Below are 18,425 nucleotides of genomic sequence, written 5' to 3' on the forward strand. Positions count from 1 at the left end.
CTGCCTACAAACCAAGAGAAGAGGCCTCAGAATGAAACCTTCCTTCCCAGCACCTTGATCTTGGACTTAGCCTTCAAAACTGTGAGAAATAAATTTCTGTTTAATCTGCCTAGTCTGTGGTATTTTGTTGTGGCATCCAGAGTGGCCATAACAAAATCCCATAGATACATGAATAGTAGTTCCAGATTTTTATCCATTATATTAAAATATTAATGTATTTTCCTTGGTTGAATTAGTGGTGGTGGTAGGAGAAATTACTGTGTATGGACACATGGGAAATCTTATTATGGCTGCTTTGTTGGCTTCTTGATTGACTGCATACTGTTGGAGCACCTGAATACAGCTGAATAGTTTTTTTGTGTTAAATTCTGGCTGACTTTTTTTTTCCTCAGTGGTTCCAGCTAGTTGGCACAGTTGGTGCTATTAACTTGTTGAGAAACACAGATGCCTTTTCCTGGTATTCAGAAGCAACTGAGTCTCTATGTTCTTTTTATTTGTTCCTTTTTTACCCTGCTAAATCGATGATGCATGGTTGCCTTTTCATTGTTTTGCTGAGGTTTATTTCATTGCCTCACACTTTTTGTTCATTAGACAAACATAGAGCAGATGATAAATAGTCATAGGGAAAATAACGTGTTAGACAAAAATGCAACCATGTGTTTCACAGAAAATGGCATATCATAGGTGCATTGTGTCTAGTGTAGAACAATTTAAAGATCCTTTGTGTGTAGGGAAAAAGCGTCTGTTTTTTAAAAAAAGCCATGGGAAAGACACCATTTTAATCTGTTTTACAGGTGTTTTAACACTGGGCAAAAGAATGATTAAACGTGCATTTGACCATAGTCCCTACACCTTTCTCGTACAATCCCATGAGACCCTATATGTACTTCTCTGATAGCACTTAATTCATTGAAATTAACTCTTTTCCTCTCTGTGTTCTCCCCCAAATGGAGTCTCCTTGAAGTCAGGGATTTCATTTTAGTCAGCCTTGTTTTCCCATCACTCAGCTCAGCACATGGCTCATAAAAGACTCTCAATAAACATTTGTTATATTGGATTGCATAGAAATGTTCAATGGATCTGTTTTTAGTAAGCCAGACAATATATTGCTTAAACATTGAAAAAGCAGTATTTTCTTCCTCGACTGCTCACATTCCAAGTCATCCATTTAATAACATGTTAGATATTTTCCCACCTAATTAAACTGAGTGTGCATAGATAGGATCTTAGGACAAACTGTCATTTTGAAACAAATTTGAACAGCACGGAAACGATTAATTGCTAGGTTACCTTAATTTCTGAAAAAGGTTAAAAAGGAATCTTTTTTGCTCCAGGAAATAGAAGCACTAACTCAAAAATATGAAAGGGTAAATCATGGTCATCCAAGCATTTTGCTTTCCCCATGAGAGAAAAGAAACCTGGTCAGAGGGATACCAAGGTAAATGTAAAGGAGGACTATGGTAACCAGGGAGATGAAATGGGAGAGTAGACTTACTGAGGGACCAGGTGGAGTCTTTCTTTCAAAGTGGGATGGGTCAGCACTTAGTTTTCTAAAATCATATTTGAAGATTTGATGATTTTTTTTCAAGATCTATTTTAGTTCCTCCATTTAGGATTCTTTTTAAAAAAGTTTTTTAACCTCTCAGTTTGGATTTTAGCTTTACAGAAGTGTTGCAAAGATAGTACTCAACTTCCCCAATCTCAACATCTTATAGGACCATATTTATGAAAATTGATAAATTAACCTTGGCATAATACTATTCACTAAACCATAGACTTTATTCAGATTTCCCCAGTTCTTCCATTGATTAACTATTTTTGTTCTAGGATCCAACCTAGAATCCTACATTTCATTTAGTAATTCGTGTTTCTTCAAAGCAAATACTGCATGGTAACATAACATATATATGGAATCTAAAAAAAAAAAAAAGTCATGAAGAACCTAGGGGCAAAACGGGAATAAAGATGTAGACCTACTAGAAAATGGACTTGAGGACATGGCGAGGGGGAAGGGTAAGCTGGGACGAAGTGAGAGAGTGGCATGTACGTATATACCCTACCAAATGTAAAATAGATAGCTAGTGGGAAGCAGCCGCATAGCACAGGGAGATCAGCTCGGTGCTTTGTGACCATCTAGAGGGGGGGGATAGGGAGAGTGGGAGGGAGGGAGATGCAAGAGGGAAGAGATATGAGGATATATATATATGTATAGCTAATTCATTTTGTTATAAAGCAAAAACTAACACACCATTGTAAAGCAATTATACTCCAATAAAGATGTTAAAAAATAATCTCACTTTTGAGTCTTAAGGTTTATGTTCTACAGAGCCCTTATATCAAGTCAATTGTATGTTTTGGAGATTTCCTGATTTTAATTCTCTGAATTTCTTGTGTTTATCATTTATTCACCATATACAATAGGTTTGTAAATCTTTCTCCAATGCACAGTCCCTCTCCGTCCCCCTTTCTTTCTGCCCTGCCTCTTATCTCTGAAGACCCTGTGCCTCTGACCAGGCAAGCAATGTACATAAAGTAGGTCAGCTGAAATGTACAGGTTTCACTTTACTGGACACAATTCAGACCCTTATAGAAAACACTTAAGCAGAGGTTGCCAAGTCAATCTGAAAGCCTTGTTAATGTTATATTAAAGTTACTTAAAGTTTGGGACTAAGTAAACTTTCTGTCCTTCCCATTATTTACCATCTGAGAATATCGTGATTCCTTTCTGAAAATGATGATTTCTTTTATCTAAGACATCAGTCAAATGAGAGTAAAAGATGTTATTCCAGTTACTTTATCTGAGAATATTGGAGTCCATGAATAAGCTTTATCATGTCCATATGCATAAATGAATAAAATTCTGTGTGTAATGTTTTGTTTATAAGTGTGGGTTTCTTCTAAGGAGGAGGGCCCACAACTCTCGTCAGATTTTTAAAAGCATCTCATGGCTCCAAAAAGCTGAAGAGCCATTTCTCTGGACTAGGAGTTGTAGGGGAATCTGTATCATCAGATTTGAATTCCAAATTTTAATGCAAAAAATATTTGGAGCTATGAAATAACTCCAAATGCCTTAAATTCACAAAATAAATATTCTTCCTTCTCCACATAATAATTTAGGAGCTTAAAGTTCATTGTGATCCATCTTTGTATTAATAATTATTGTATTTTTACCCTGATGTTCTTTTATGGTAAATTCTTTCTTTTTCCCTTTATTTCCAGAGTCCTTTTAAGCCTGGTCATTATTCCTCCCGCCTTTGCTTGTCTCTGTTTCACAAGCCATTCTTTCATCTCTCATTCCTACCCCATTACTGTCTCTTGACAAGACTGCTTGCTGGGCATTTGCCCACCACCTCCTCTCTGATTCCTACTCTTCTGCTTGCTCATAGGAAGTGCTCTGGCTAACAGAGTGTGTAACCATAGGGACTGTTAGTGCCAATAGCATACCAAAAACACAGTTCTGGAGAAAACATTAGCCTGACCCTTTCATGGGATCTTCTTAACAGAAAGCAGCCCATGTCCCAGGGTAGAGTTAGAAATTTATAGCATGGAACTAAATTTAAACCTAAGGAAAACAGACTCTCCCTTTTTATTTGAGAAGGCATACTTTCCCTAGTCATTGGAAGGGAAAGGGTGGGAGGTTAAGGGGATAAAGAATGGGATATTGCCTCTCACTCATCCATATTCAGGTAAAATGCTTCTATGCCGGTTCCCATAGAACGGGTAAGTCCCCTACCCACCCCAGCCCCTATCAAAAACCGTGTGGTATATAAGCAACTTCATTTAGTTGTGCATTACTTTTAACAGCAATAAAGCATTAATCTCAAATATGGTTTCCAAACATAAAGTGTAAAATATGACTCAGTACTATGCGATATATTATGATGGTTATCATTAGCATAGCATTCTGTTTATTGAGCAGTACTTCTGTATCAGATACTCTGTTATGTGCTTTATATACATTACCTCTAAATCTAACAATAGTCCTAAGAAAGAAACACTATTGTTATTTCAGCTTTGCCAGTGAGGAAGCCAAGGCTGAATTGGCCAGTGGTTACTGTGCTGGCAAGTAGTAGAGCTGGCCCTGCTTGTAGTTGATTCCCAAGGTTGCAAACCCAAAGCTACAGTGCATTTTAATGGCCAGTTGAAAATGAGCTGTTGTTGTTAGGAATTGGAGACCAATAACGGTGGCCAGGCGAGGGAGAAGGGACAGCAGAAATAGTAGGAGGCATGTTCCAGACACTTACTGAAGGACTATAATAACATGTCTGTGTTCCATTTGCTTAGTTAGATTTTCTTTTCCTTGAGGTCAGTAATTTGATTCCTTTTGAGTGTCTTACACGTAATAGGTGCTTAATAAACAGTCTAAAAATGGGAAGGGAAAAGGGGAAGGAGAAGGGACAGATGGGCTAAAAAGGAAGTGAAGAGAGAATGAGAGATAGCTATGAAGAAGGAAGAAAGAAAATGATGGGGAATGAGTATGTATGTGGGGAAAGAGTAGAGAAAAGAAGGTGGCAAAAGGAGAAAGACAAAAAGTGAGACAGGAAGATGAAGGGAGTGAAGCCCAGTTCATCTAACTTCCTGACCCAGACAACTTACTGTTCACTTAAGAGTCTGAGCTTCAGGGAATTGTCTTTATGACATTCAGTCCTTTGACATATTAGCTAGAGAACCTCTAAGTGCAGCTTTTCAATGATGATTTCATCCTTCAAATAATCCACAATCAACAAGGATCCCTAGGTCCTGTAGGACTGGCACAGCAGTGGAGGAGATAACCAGGAGTTTACAACACATACATAGGTAGCAATAGCCCGAAGGGAAAGGTCTTGCAAGTACTGTAAGTGGGCTGAAGAGGGGAAATGATCTCTGGTTTGGTTAGAGAAAGATAATAAAAGACTTTTTCAGTGCAGAAGTAATTCATTATTTGCCAAGTGGATAAAATTACAAGGTTAGCAGTGAAACTGAGGGGGAAGATACTTTAAGAAGAGGGATCATCGTTAGCAGTAGTGCAGAAGGGGAAAAACTTGTGGAATGACTCATTTTGCTGTATTTGCTTGCCACTCCCCACCTTCAAGCCCTCCCTCACCCCCACCTTTCTAGCAGTTTGTCAGCCTTTTTAATATCCTTTACCACTTATTTTCCTCTGCCCATCCCCCTAGTTATGGTGTTTGCTACATTCTGTCCTAGAGTGTACAGACACTTTTTATAAACCAGCTTAAGCCTTCTTGACTTCACCTGTCTCTGAAGTCCTTGCCCAATTTTTTCAGCCCTGCCACTCTGTAGTGACCAACTCTGGGTGGGCTTTGCCAGCTGCTACACTACTGACTTCACATGGATGTGACCTGCAGTGCCTTGCCTCATGCCCACTCTGTGCCTCTTGCCTCCCAATCTGGGGCTTCCTTATGGCCAGTGACTCATCAGATACCACAAAAATCCTAGTGGTCACCTATGCAAGGAGGAACCCAGAAGTGGAGGAGATGTATGTATTGGAGGGTGAGAAAGGTGGAAAGTTAAAGTCACTGGGGCAAACCTTTGACCAATAGGAGGTGGGAGCTATGATTTGAGGTTGATATATTTTTCTTCCCTTTCACTCCTCCCCCATACAGTGCTGCTCTCCAGTCTCCTGAAAAATAGTCCAATTTGATGTTAAGCAACAACCAGCTGGGTAAAGCAAACTCCTATTCGTCTTTCTTTCTTCCTTGACTCATTTCCCTTTTTCAGCTCATGCTTTCATTCGATTGTACTTGCTGAAAACGTAGTAGCACAGAAACTTCTGCCTGAGTTCTACTTTCTGGAGAACTAAGGCTAAGACAAATATTCTGTCTCTCTTTCTCTCTCTTTCTCTCCCCCTCCATATGCATAAATAAATTTTATTCATTTATGCATATGGACATGATAAAGCTTATTCATGGACTCCAATATTCTCAGATAAAGTAACTGGAATAACATCTTTTACCCTCATTTGACTGATGTCTTAGATAAAAGAAATCATCATTTTCAGAAAGGAATCATGATATTCTCAGATGGTAAATAATGGGAAGGACAGAAAGTTTACTTAGTCCCAAACTTTAAGTAACTTTAATATAACATTAAAGTTACATATGCCTATGTACAGACATATTTCCAAGCTACAGCAAACCCTTCTATTTTTAACAGCCAGATACAGCTGTTTAAATGTCTTACTAGTACTTCTGCGTGGATTTCTGACAGGTACTTCAAACTTCTCTAAAGTCAAATTAACCACCTTCCACCATCCAACTGCCTAAACTACATACCTGAGAGTCAGTCTTAGCAAGTCCCTCTCCCTTACCCTTTGATTCTATTTATTACTAAAGCTTGCCATTTCTCCTACCTGGAATCCTTCCTGATTTATCCATTCATCCATTTCTCCCCATTCCTACTGCCCATGTTCAGGAAAACATGTCTTTCCCAGATTTCTACAACATCCTCCTATAGGTCTCTTGGCCACATGTCTTAATTTCCCTTAAATCCCTACTCTATATGTGAGCCAGATTGATCTTTCCAAAATTATAAATTTTATCTTGCTACAGCCCTGCGAGAAATCCCTCAATAGCTTTGAGATAAGGTTCAAACTCCTTAGTGTGACTTCTAAGGCTCCCAATGCCCTGCACTGTCTTCCTCTTTAAATGCTTGATTCTACTCCCTCATCTTTACCCTGTTATGTTGAGTGTCTTTCAGCTTCTTAAAAGAGCAGGGCTCTCTTTCATTCATTGGTTCTTTAGAGATGCAGATCCCTTTCCCTCAATTGTTATTCCTTTGGGCTCTCTGATTTTATTCATTCTTTATATCTCAACGTGAATGACACTTCACATACTGGAGTTTGAGGTTCAGGATCTGAAGCAGTTTTTAATAATTTTGATCTCTAAATTGGGGATTACAATTTAGATGGTTTAGGCCAGAGTTGGAAGAGTTATCAAAACTTATTATGAAGATGAAAGGGAAGATGGTGGCAGAGGGAAAAACTGAGCCACCTGCCTGACAGGCATTTGAGGAAGATGAGAGAATGTCTTGGAGATTAGTATACAACAAAGTGAAGATTCTGTTTTGATATGGAATTGCCATTACAGATTACCACAGAAGAGGTTATTCCTGAGCTGCCAAGTCAGCAACTACTACAGCAATGAGATTGAAACAAGTCTAGCTCTGATCCTTGTGTAATGATCCACTTGCAACAGAACCTCAGCTATGTCCAGAGGGAACTCAGTAGCTACAGTTGGATTCCTGTGTAGTTCCAGTGGCACAATACAACAAAACTCTGGAGGTAGGCAGAGACTATTGCTGTTGTGTATACTTAAGTGCACATTGGAAAAAATTAGGTGCTTCCACCTACAAGACTGATTAGAGGCCAGATTGAGGGGCATGGGTATATTTTTATTGATGATTCAATTCTGTGAACCTAACCCAATTCAGACCTCCAATCTAATTAGCCTATGTAAATGGAGTCTTTTATTTATATTTTTATACCTCAGGTTCAACATTTGTAGGCTATATAAATTCCACTTAGAACACTTAAACACCAAAAAAAAAATTAAAAAACAAAAAACCCAGAAACCTTCCATCTCACTAAAGTTAAGGCCAACTGCCTCTAAAAAGATCTGTGCCTGCCTGCACACACCAAATGGTAGTTGTCAGCTGTGCCAACAACACTTGACAAGTAGAATTGAATGTTCAACGCCTGAGTATTTTGGAATCCCTGACAAAGCAAAATCCTGATAATCAGTTTTACTTTTAAAGCATATTTTGGTTGTTTAATTAAAAAGTCATTTTTTCACTTATTCATTTAACAGATATATGTGGAACACAACAGGACACCAACTCTGCTTTGATGGCACTTACAGTCTATTAGCAAGATAGGTATTAAATCATCTGTTCATTAATTACAGTGTCACTCAGTGGTACAAGGAGAAATATCCTTAAATTCTTTTGGCCGTATGGGCTGCAGGCTAGATTAACCCAATTTTGTAACATCGTAAGTTATGCTAAACTGAAATTTAGCTAACATATTTTAGATAAAACTTTTTAAAGTTTCTATGTGTAAGTTCTGTTGCCTGAAAGAATTGACTCATTTATGATTTAGTTAAAATTTCTTTTCTAAGTTCCATGCGTGAGTTCTGTTGCCTAGAACAATTGACTCAACCTATGAGTGATGTGTGATCATATCCAGAGAGCCATTTCCCTGTTTTTTAGCTCAGGTTCCTGACAATGGATGAGCTACAAAACACAATATGTTAGGGAAGTGATTTAGCAGTTTATTCCTCAACTGAAACCTGAGAGGCAGTTCATCCTCACTTAACAGGTAATGTATTTCTAGATGTTTTTTTTTGAGGTCCTGTCATGAGTCAACAACAGAATTAGGACTAGAACGTGTCTGTGCTTGGAGTGCCAACCTTTTATCATAAATTCTCTCAGGCCATCCTTCCTCTTAAAGAATGTTAGCTCTTATTTCCAGAAAGAATAGATCAAAATAATTGACTCCAAAGAACCTTCCTAATGCAGTGTACCATAGAAATGACCCTATAATGAAGCAAATGGAAAACGGAAGCATTCTTATTGCATTTATCATTTATTGAACAGTAGGGCCCTCAATTTAGGATTAGAATTAAATGACTTTAAATAAATAATCCATAGTGTATATTGGCACAGAAGTGATCAAAGATAGCTGAGAAAGGTATGAAATAAGTTAGGAAGAAACTAATAGAAAACTTACTGTAATCTGGAGGAAAAGAAAAGTAACTCAAATGAGACTCAAATGTGACCTGTGGAGTTTAGCTAACAGTGCTGCCAAGGCTCAAAGTTGAGAAACGTGTCTTTAGGGCTGACAACAAATTGAGATGAAATCATCAGTGGAGGAAGGCAAAATTGGAGGAGCTCTGTGAGGGCCTTCAGAGACCACAAAGAGAAAAATAGCCCCTTCAGCGTTGGCAAGGCTTGCCTGGCTGACAGTGGGAAGTGTCCTTGACTCAAAGCCTGAGGCTAAGGTTTGGGGAGAGTTGGAGGCGGGATGAGATACAAAAGAAGAGGAGAGATCAGGAGACCTGGAATTGAGAGTCCTTCAAGTCTCAGGAGGAAGCAAGTAGGGAGAGAATAATGTTCATAATTCCAAAGTGCCGAGGGGAAACTAGAAAAGGCCAGGGGAACAGAGGAACTTGTTGCGGGAGGGTAACTGATAGGAGGCAAGGTCTCCTGGCAGGATTTTAAGTCTGTGGCTATAAATCCACCTCAAGTTTCTGGCACTTATATCAGTACAAACCATGAAGGGCCTCTCTCAATTTTATGGAACTCTTTGGTGGGACTGATGCCCAATAATTCAGTTTCCCTCTATTTATCTGTATGTAACACATTGTTTCCTGTAGTGAAGGGACCATTGAATTTTCAGACAGCACAGAAAAGTTACACTTTTCAACTGCAAATGTAATACCTTTCTTTTTGTTGTTAACAACTGTCAAAAATCTATTATTGGGGGGCTTCCCTGGTGGCGCAGTGGTTGAGGGTCCGCCTGCCGATGCAGGGGACACGGGTTCGTGCCCCGGTCCGGGAGGATCCCACATGCCGCGGAGCGGCTGAGCTTGTGAGCCATGGCCGCTGAGCCTGCACGCCCACAGCCTGTGCTCCGTAACGGGAGAGGCCACAACAGTGAGAGGCCTGCTGCAAAAAAAAAAAAAAAAAAAGAAAAAAAATCCATTATTGGGAAATCAATTCTCCACCCCATTTCCAACAACAGATTAGAGATACCCAGCAAGTGACTTTCAGCACACCGTGGAGTGTATTTTCTTATTTTTGGACCAGGCATTCTTCCAGAATCTTTGTTGAATCTCCTTGTTTTCCTCTCGCATCCACAGACCATCAAGTTGAGAGTCATACTGCCAACATTGCTATACTATTTACCTCCTGGAAAGAAATATTTTTTGTCTCTTTAGTGTGAAACCTAATACCCTTTTCATGAGAGTGTTAGAAGAGCTTGATTTGCGTTTTCTTAATGATTAATGATGTTCAGCATCTTTTTGTGTGCTTAATTACTATCCATACTATACACACCTATTATAGAATGTCTAATTTTAAAACATATAGTAACAAAATACTCCAAAATTGGCACTCTCAAGGTCTGGCAGGGGTGAGGAGCTCTGGGGACTTTCCTACATTGCTTGGGGCACAGCCACTCTAGAAAATGGTTTAGTGGTTTCTTGTGAGGTTGAATGTATGCTCACCATTATCATCAGCAGTCTCACTCCTGGGTATTTACCAGAGAGAAATGAACACTTACATTCACAAAAAAACTTTTACAAAAATATTTAGGTAGCATTACTTATGATCACCCCAAACTAGAAACAACCCAAACTTTCTTCAACAGGTAAAAGACTAAACAAACTATAATAAATTCATGCAAGGGAATATTACTCAGCATTAAGCAGAAGCAAACTACTGATACCTGTGACACCATGGATGAACTTCACATGTATTCTGCTAAGTGAAACAAGCTAGTCTCAAAAAAGTACACACTGTACAATTGCTTTATATGATATTCTAGAAAAGGCAAAGCTATAGTGATGGAAACAGATCAGTGGCTGCTGGGCTTACAAGGTTGGGGAAAGGTATGATTATAAGAGGTAGCACGAGGGAACTTGGGGAATGATGGCACTGTCTGTTCTGATCATCATGCTTGTGTGATCCAGACGTGTTAAAACTCATAGAACTGTATACGCCTCAAGAATGGGTGAGTTTTAATGTACATACGTTATAAATAAATAATGTTGAAGAAGTTTGTCTTTACCAAGTAAGTAGAAGTGGTCCCCACACAAATTAGTTCCTTAATTGTGGATATTCACACATTATTTAGACTTAACATTCTAACTTGGAATGCTGATTTAAGGCCTCGTAAAGGTGGAACCCAGAGTCAGGTCTTCTGTTGTCATTATATTTATATCTTTCATGAACAGAGAACTAATGGGTGATTTCATTACTACACAGACAACAGCTCCATTTGAAACAAAAATTTTAATATATTCTTTTAAAACAAAATTTACATCACATGTTTGATTTGCTCTGTTTTTGGTACAGACCAGTGGGTCTTGGTGGGCTAGAGCAGAGAGTGGGCAAGTCCACAATCATAGTGAAGTGACACCCCTCTCCACCTAACCCTTGCCCCTGCTCAGGTATCTCTTTGCATCTGCTGAGTCTTCTGGAGGTGGGTGGGGATGCTGACTGGAGGGAAGCATGGGCGCTAGCTGTAGCTTGGTTGGAAGGAATGACAGGGAGTCTGAATCGAATTTATCTTTAGATAAGAAAAATCTGGTCCAGTGAGAGTCAGCAACAGGACCTGAGGGTAGGAGAGGAGCGGTTGGTCAGAGTACAGACCAGTGCCTGATACCTACTCCAATGTGGAGAACGCTGAAAGAATCATCTTTAGGCCCAGGGAACTGCTTTGTCCCTCTACCAGCACCTGAGTGTTACACAGAGGAGAGAATCTTCTCCTTCTGGCATCACAAGGACTGCAAAGCTGTGCATCATTAAGACTGAATGAGGAAGAAATAGAAAATATGAACAGACCAATCACAAGCACTGAAATTGAAACTGTGATTAAAAATCTTCCAACAAAAGCCCAGGACCAGATGGTTTCACAGGCGAATTCTGTCAAACATTTAGAGAAGAGATAACACCTATCCTTCTGAAACTCTTCCAAAATATAGCAGAGGGAGGAACACTCCCAAACTCATTCTACGAGGCCACCATCACCCTGATATGAAAACCAGATAACGATGTCACAAAGAAAGAAAACTACAGGCCAATATCACTGATGAACATAGATGCAAAAATCCTCAACAAAATACTAGCAAACAGAATCAAACAGCACATTAAAAGGATCATACACCATGATCAAGTGGGGTTTATTCCAGGAATGCAAGGATTCTTCAATATACGCAAATCAATCAAAGTGATACACCATATTAACAAATTGGAGAAAAACCATATGATAATCTCCATAGATGCAGAGAAAGCTTTCCACAAAATTCAACACCCATTTATGATAAAAACCCTGCAGAAACTAGGCATAGAAGGAACTTTGCTCAACATAATAAAGGCCATATATGACAAACCCACAGCCAACATTGTCCTCAATGGTGAAAAACTGAAAGCATTTCCACCTAAGATCAGGAAAAAGACAAGGTTGCCCACTCTCACCACTCTTATTCAACATAGTTTTGGAAGTTTTAGCCACAGCAATCAGAGAAGAAAAGGAAATAAAAGGAATCCAAATCGGAAAAGAAGAAGTAAAGCTGTCACTGTTTGCAGATGACATGATACTATACATAGAGAATCCTAAAGATGCTACCAGAAAACTACTAGAGCTAATCAATGAATTTGGTAAAGTAGCAGGATACAAAATTAATGCACAGAAATCTCTGGCATTCCTATACACTAATGATGAAAAATCTGAAAGTGAAATCAAGAAAACACTCCCATTTACCATTGCAACAAAAAGAATAAAATATCTGGGAATAAACTTACCTAAGGAGACAAAAGACCTGTATGCAGAAAATTATAAGACACTGATGAAAGAAATTAAAGATGATACAAATAGATGGAGAGGTATACCATGTTCTTGGATTGGAAGAATCAACATTGTGAAAATGACTCTACTACCCAAAGCAATCTACAGATTCAATGCAATCCCTATCAAACTACCACTGGCATTTTTCACAGAACTAGAACACATAATTTCACAATTTGTATGGAAACACAAAAGACCCCGAATAGCCAAAGCAATCTTGAGAACTTAAAACAGAGCTGGAGGAATCAGGCTCCCTGACTTCAGACTATACTACAGAGCTACAGTAATCAAGACAGTATGGTACTGGCACAAAAACAGAAAGATAGATCAATGGAACAGGGTAGAAAGCCCAGAGATAAACCCACACACATATGGCCATCTTATCTTTGATAAAGGAGGCAGGAATGTACAGTGGAGAAAGGACAGCCTCTTCAATAAGTGGTGCTGGGAAAACCGGACAGGTACATGTAAAAGTATGAGACTAGAACACTTCTTAACACCATACACAAAAATAAGCTTAATATGGATTAAAGACCTAAATGTAAGGCCAGACACTATCAAACTCTTAGAGGAAAACATAGGCAGAACACATAAATCACAGCAAGATCCTTTTTGACCCACCTCTTAGAGAAATGGAAATAAAAACAAAAATAAACAAATGGGACCTAATGAAACTTCAAAGCTTTTGCACAGCAAAGAAAACCGTAAACAAGACCAAAAGGCAACCCTCAGAATGGGAGAAAATATTTGCAAATGAAGCAACTGACAAAGGATTAATCTCCAAAATTTACAAGCAGCTCATGCAGCTCAATAACAAAAAAAAACCCAATCCAAAAATGGCAGACCTAAATAGACATTTCTCCAAAGAAGATATACAGATTGCCAACAAACACATGAAAGAATGCTCAACATCATTAATCATTAGAGAAATGCAAATCAAAACTACAATGAGATATCATCTCACACCGGTCAGAATGGCCATCATCAAAAAATCTAGAAACGATAAATGCTGGAGAGGGTGTGGAGAAAAGGGAACACTCTTGCACTGCTGGTGGGAATGTGAATTGGTACAGCCACTATGGAGAACAGTATGGAGGCTCCTTAAAACACTACAACTAGAACTACCATATGACCCAGCAATCCCACTACTGGGCATATACCCTGAGAAAACCATAATTCAAAAAGAGTCATGTACCAAAATGTTCATTGCAGCTCTATTTACAATAGCCAGGAGATGGAAACAACCTAAGTGTCCATCATCGGATGAATGGATAAAGAAGATGTGGCACATACATACAATGGAATATTACTCAGCCATAAAAAGAAACAAAATTGAGTTGTTTTTAGTGAGGTGGATGGACCTAGAGTCTGTCATACAGAGTGAAGTAAGTCAGAAAGAGAAAAACAAATACTGTATGCTAACACATATGTAGCGAATCTAAAAGAAGAATGGTTCTGATGAACCTAGGGGCAGGACAGGAATAAAGACACAGACATAGAGAATGGACTTGAGGACACGGGGTGGGGGAAGGGTAAGCTGATGCAAAGTAAGAGAGTAGCATTGACATATATACACTACCAAATGTAAAATAGATTGCTAGTGGGAAGCAGCCGTGTAGCACAGGGTGATCAGCTCGGTGCTTTGCGACCACCTAGAGGGTTGGGATAAGGAGGGTAGGAGGGAGACGCAAGAAGGAGGGTATATGGGGACATACGTATGCATATAGCTGGTTCACTTTGTTATACAGCAGAAACTATCACAACACTGTAAAGCAATTATACTCCAATAAAGATGTTTAGAAAAAAAAATTAAACTTGTGAAATGGTGTTGTATACAATCTGTGAAAAAACTTACAGGTGGTTAATATTTTTAAATGTGTTACAGAAGGGAAGCATAACAGTTTCAGAAAAATCGCTGTCTTTGGAGAGAGCAGAGAATGAGATGGGAAAAGTCTTCAACTGTAAGTTACATTTGATTTTTAATGGAAAAAAACTTAAGTGAAAATAATCTGAAAATGGCAAAATGTTAATAATTCTTGATTTTTGGTGGTGATATGATTCTGGATGGTGGATATTTTGTGCAGTTTCTGCATGTCTGAATTATTTTATTATTTGGATTTTTTAAAAGTTGAAAAGCAGTGACATGTAGTAGAAGCCAGAAGTGAGCAAGAGTGTTGGACTCTTTCTGTAAGCATTTTAAAAACATCCTTTGAGTTTTGAAAATGTTTTTAGGGAATTTTTTTTTTTAGATAAAATTTACATAATGTAAAATTCACCATTTTAATAATTTTAAAGTGTACAGTTGTGACTTTTAGTGTATTCTTAATGTTGTGAAACCTTCACTACTATCTAATTCCACACTTTCCATTACCTTTTTGAGGAATCTTGCAAGGAACCAGAAGTCTCCATTAGCAGTAGCAGCTTGGGACAAATGATGAAAATATTAATATTAAGTGATTTTATATGAATTCACAGAGAGAGACCTGGGATCATTGAACTTACATGTTTAAATTGCTGTGTAATTAGAGATTTAGTGTCTTAATACTTCCCTCATAGGCAAGAATAGCCCTTACCAACTTTGAGAGTTAGTAATGCCTTTTCCTGGGTGGTAACTTCACCCTCTACCCCTTGTGATTTTATCTTTTTTGTAGCACTGCCCAGAAGAGAGAAATAAGGACATGTCTTCTGCCTAAGCCTTCTATGGATATTCTCTCTTGCCTTCCCATGCTGTGTTGGTAGACTTAGGAATTGCTATAGACTAAATGTTGTCTTCCCCCTCAAGGTTCATGTTTTGAAATCCTGATCCCCAATGTGATGATATTTGGAGCTGGAGCCTTTAGGAGGTGATGAGGTCATCAAGACAGAGCCCTCATGAATGAGATTAATGCCCTTATAAAAGAGGCTCTGGAGAGCTCCCGTGTCCCTTCCACCATGTTAGGACACAGAAGACAGCTGTCTATAAAACAGGAAGTGGGCCCTCACCAGACGCCAAATCTGCTGGCACCTTGACCTTGAACTCCCAGGCTCCAGAAATGTGAGAAATGAGTTTTTATTGTTTATAAGCCACCCAGTCTATGGTATCCTTTTATCGCCCTGGTGGACTAGGGCAGGAACCTGTCTTCTGATACTTGCACTGCACTGTGTATTGATTTCCATGATAATGATTACCCTTAGTTTTGTTATTACTTATGACACAATCAGCCTATCACTTGAGGAAGCTCTTGAATTCTGTGATCATATCGTTTTACCTTTGAATCCTCAAAACTTAGCATCATTTCTAGAACTTAGTAGATGTTTAAATAAATGTCATTTGAATGAATGGCTTTAATGGATGAAGTGTCTGTGGCTCAGTTCAGGTCTTTGCAAGTCCAACAACAGAAGTTGGTCAGACTTCTCATTTTTTATCAACTGTTGAATATGGGACAGTTGGCCTAAGATTTAGCATACCTCCAGTAAACAAGCCCAAGAGAACAACTAAATGTTAAAATCCTTCCCTCCCTGCAAGGGTCAGCTTGATCAAGGGCCTTGGATTAGTGGTTGATTTCTGCAATAAGATGTCTCTCACAGTCTTACGTCAGATATCCTTTCACATGTTTTGTTGATTTTTAGCAAAACTGAAGAAAGAATAAGAATTCTTTAGAATTTTTATGTATTGTCCCATAATTGCGTTCTTAATACGGAGGAACATACAAATCCAGGCGAAGATTCTTCTGTTCGGCCCTGGAACAACTGAAAGCAGATTACTGTAGTGATTAGAAGTTTGGCTTGCAATCAGATGGATTGTGCTTCAAATCTCTGCTCTGTCGCTTTCTAGCCAGAAGTCCCTAGGCAAATTACTTAACTTCTCTAAGACTCAATTTTCTTATCTGCAAAGTAGGGATAATAAAAGAATGAACTTCATAAGTTTTCTTTGAGTACTAAGTGAGGTAATACACATAAGAAACTAAGCATATAGCCTAGCGCGTAGTAAGTGTTCCCTTAATATTAGTGATTTTTATCTGGAACTTGGAGTGATAATTTTTGGTCATGGAAAGGGTCTCTGAAGAACCACCAGGGTGTGTGCAATGTAGGAGAGTGTAATGTGAATCACGTCAAGGAATTCAGGATTCAAAATTCAATTTCACCTGAAAGACCTTTGGCAACTCACTTACTTGGCCTCCTTTTTCACGTCTCTCACTATGTATTTTCTTTCTTTTTTCCCCTCTTTATACACTTCCTGAGAAAATAATCTGTTATGTTTGTTGACACCTTAACCAAGAATTCCTTCTCTGCACAGGAATTTGTTTTTTGATATAGTCATTCAGTGAGTAATGATAAGCTATAGATGTATTAAAGGAATGTCACGTATCAAGACCTGATGATGAGAGAAGGGTTTTTAAGTGGGTGGAGACTTCCAATGACTCTGAAATACTTTTATATGTATATTCTTCTTTTCTGCCTCTATATAAAGCTGGACAAGAAAAAAACAAAAAGAAAAACAAGCAAACAAACATTTCATGCTACCCTTTCTTTCTGGGTTGCTTGACAAACAAGATTAGTTTCTAAATCAGTTGAAAATCTTTTTGTTCTTTTGGTAAATTTTCAGTCTGGCAACAAGCAGAACAGGATGAAAGTCTCTTAATCTTTCTTTCCAGGCCAGCTCTGTCATCTTGTTTCTACATATCTTCTTTGTCATTGTGTATTCACATGAAAATATTTGGCCCTCTAGGACTATGGAGACATTCTGGAATGACTGTACTGAGAGTTAGGGATCAGTCTAAGCCCTGTAGCTGCTTGGAAGCCTCTGTTCCCATATCTGTAACAGTAAGAGAATGGACTAGGTGCTGAATTGCAAATAGGATTTATTTTACAGTCCTACTTTGAGTGGTTGGTAGTAGCTAACTGGGGTACTGAGTTGAGACAGTGAAGATGAAACCTGATACAGTGGGAGAATGTTTTGTGATAAATTAGCCATGAGCATGGGACAGAGGAATGAGGGCCCTTATGCCAGAATCTTACCACCTGCTATAATAGACTAGAATGCTGTTTACATGCACAGCATGTATTATTGTCCATTTCTTTCCTAAAGAATTTGAGGTACCATAAGTACTTTTTAAAAGCTAAAAAAAAGAATTCAGAAAAGGTAATGGGAAATGAGAGTAAATATATGAAAAGCAGAAAGGAAGTGTAAGAACCAACTATGAAATTTGAGGTTTAATTTTAATATCCCTAACTTTATTCTCTAGTACTCTTTCTTTCTATTCAATGCCCATAGATCATGGCATAGAAAAAGGAGTCATTTTGGCCTGGTGGTAATATGTGAAACTCTGGATATTTTTCATATTTTCTCATGAAAATGTCTGGTAGAATCCTGAGATTTGTTGAGGATTCAGCATGATGGGAGAAATGCTTTTGCAGGCTTACTGAGTCAGACTTAAGCAATCAAAATGATTGTTCTATTTAAAATTCATCAACAGTAATGAGCTCTTGCGTCATTCTGCAAAGATGAGACTTGGGTCTCGTGAAGGCTTTCAAAACCTCATTGCCAAAACTGAAAGAGAAATTAAGGAAACACTCCCATTTAACACTGCAACAAAAAGAATAAAATACCTAGGAATAAACCTACCTAGGAGACAAAAGACCTGTATGCAGAAAACTATAAGACATTGATGAAAAATTAAAAATGATACATACAGATGGAGAGATATACCATGTTCTTGGATTGGAAGAATCAACATTGTGAAAATGACTATACTACCCAAAGCAATCTACAGATTCAATGCAATCCCTATCAAATACCAATGGCATTTTTCACAGAACTAGAACAAAACAATTCACAATTTGTATGGAAACACAAAAGACCCTGAATAGCCAAAGCAGT

At 38.4% G+C, this 18,425-nt stretch overlaps 1 long non-coding RNA gene across 1 annotated transcript in view; it reads left to right on the forward strand.

The window, feature by feature from the left end:
* LOC141276692 (uncharacterized) overlaps positions 1–18,425 on the forward strand; it is a 407,388-nt gene that overhangs the window by 56,486 nt on the left and 332,477 nt on the right. Inside the window, exon 2 of the long non-coding RNA XR_012326650.1 lies at positions 14,451–14,526. This is a non-coding gene — a long non-coding RNA (uncharacterized lncRNA). The remainder of the gene's footprint in view (positions 1–14,450; positions 14,527–18,425) is intronic.

This window comes from Tursiops truncatus, chromosome 16 (assembly GCF_011762595.2).
Source record: "Tursiops truncatus isolate mTurTru1 chromosome 16, mTurTru1.mat.Y, whole genome shotgun sequence".
In the NCBI taxonomy this organism is placed as follows: Eukaryota; Metazoa; Chordata; class Mammalia; order Artiodactyla; family Delphinidae; genus Tursiops; species Tursiops truncatus.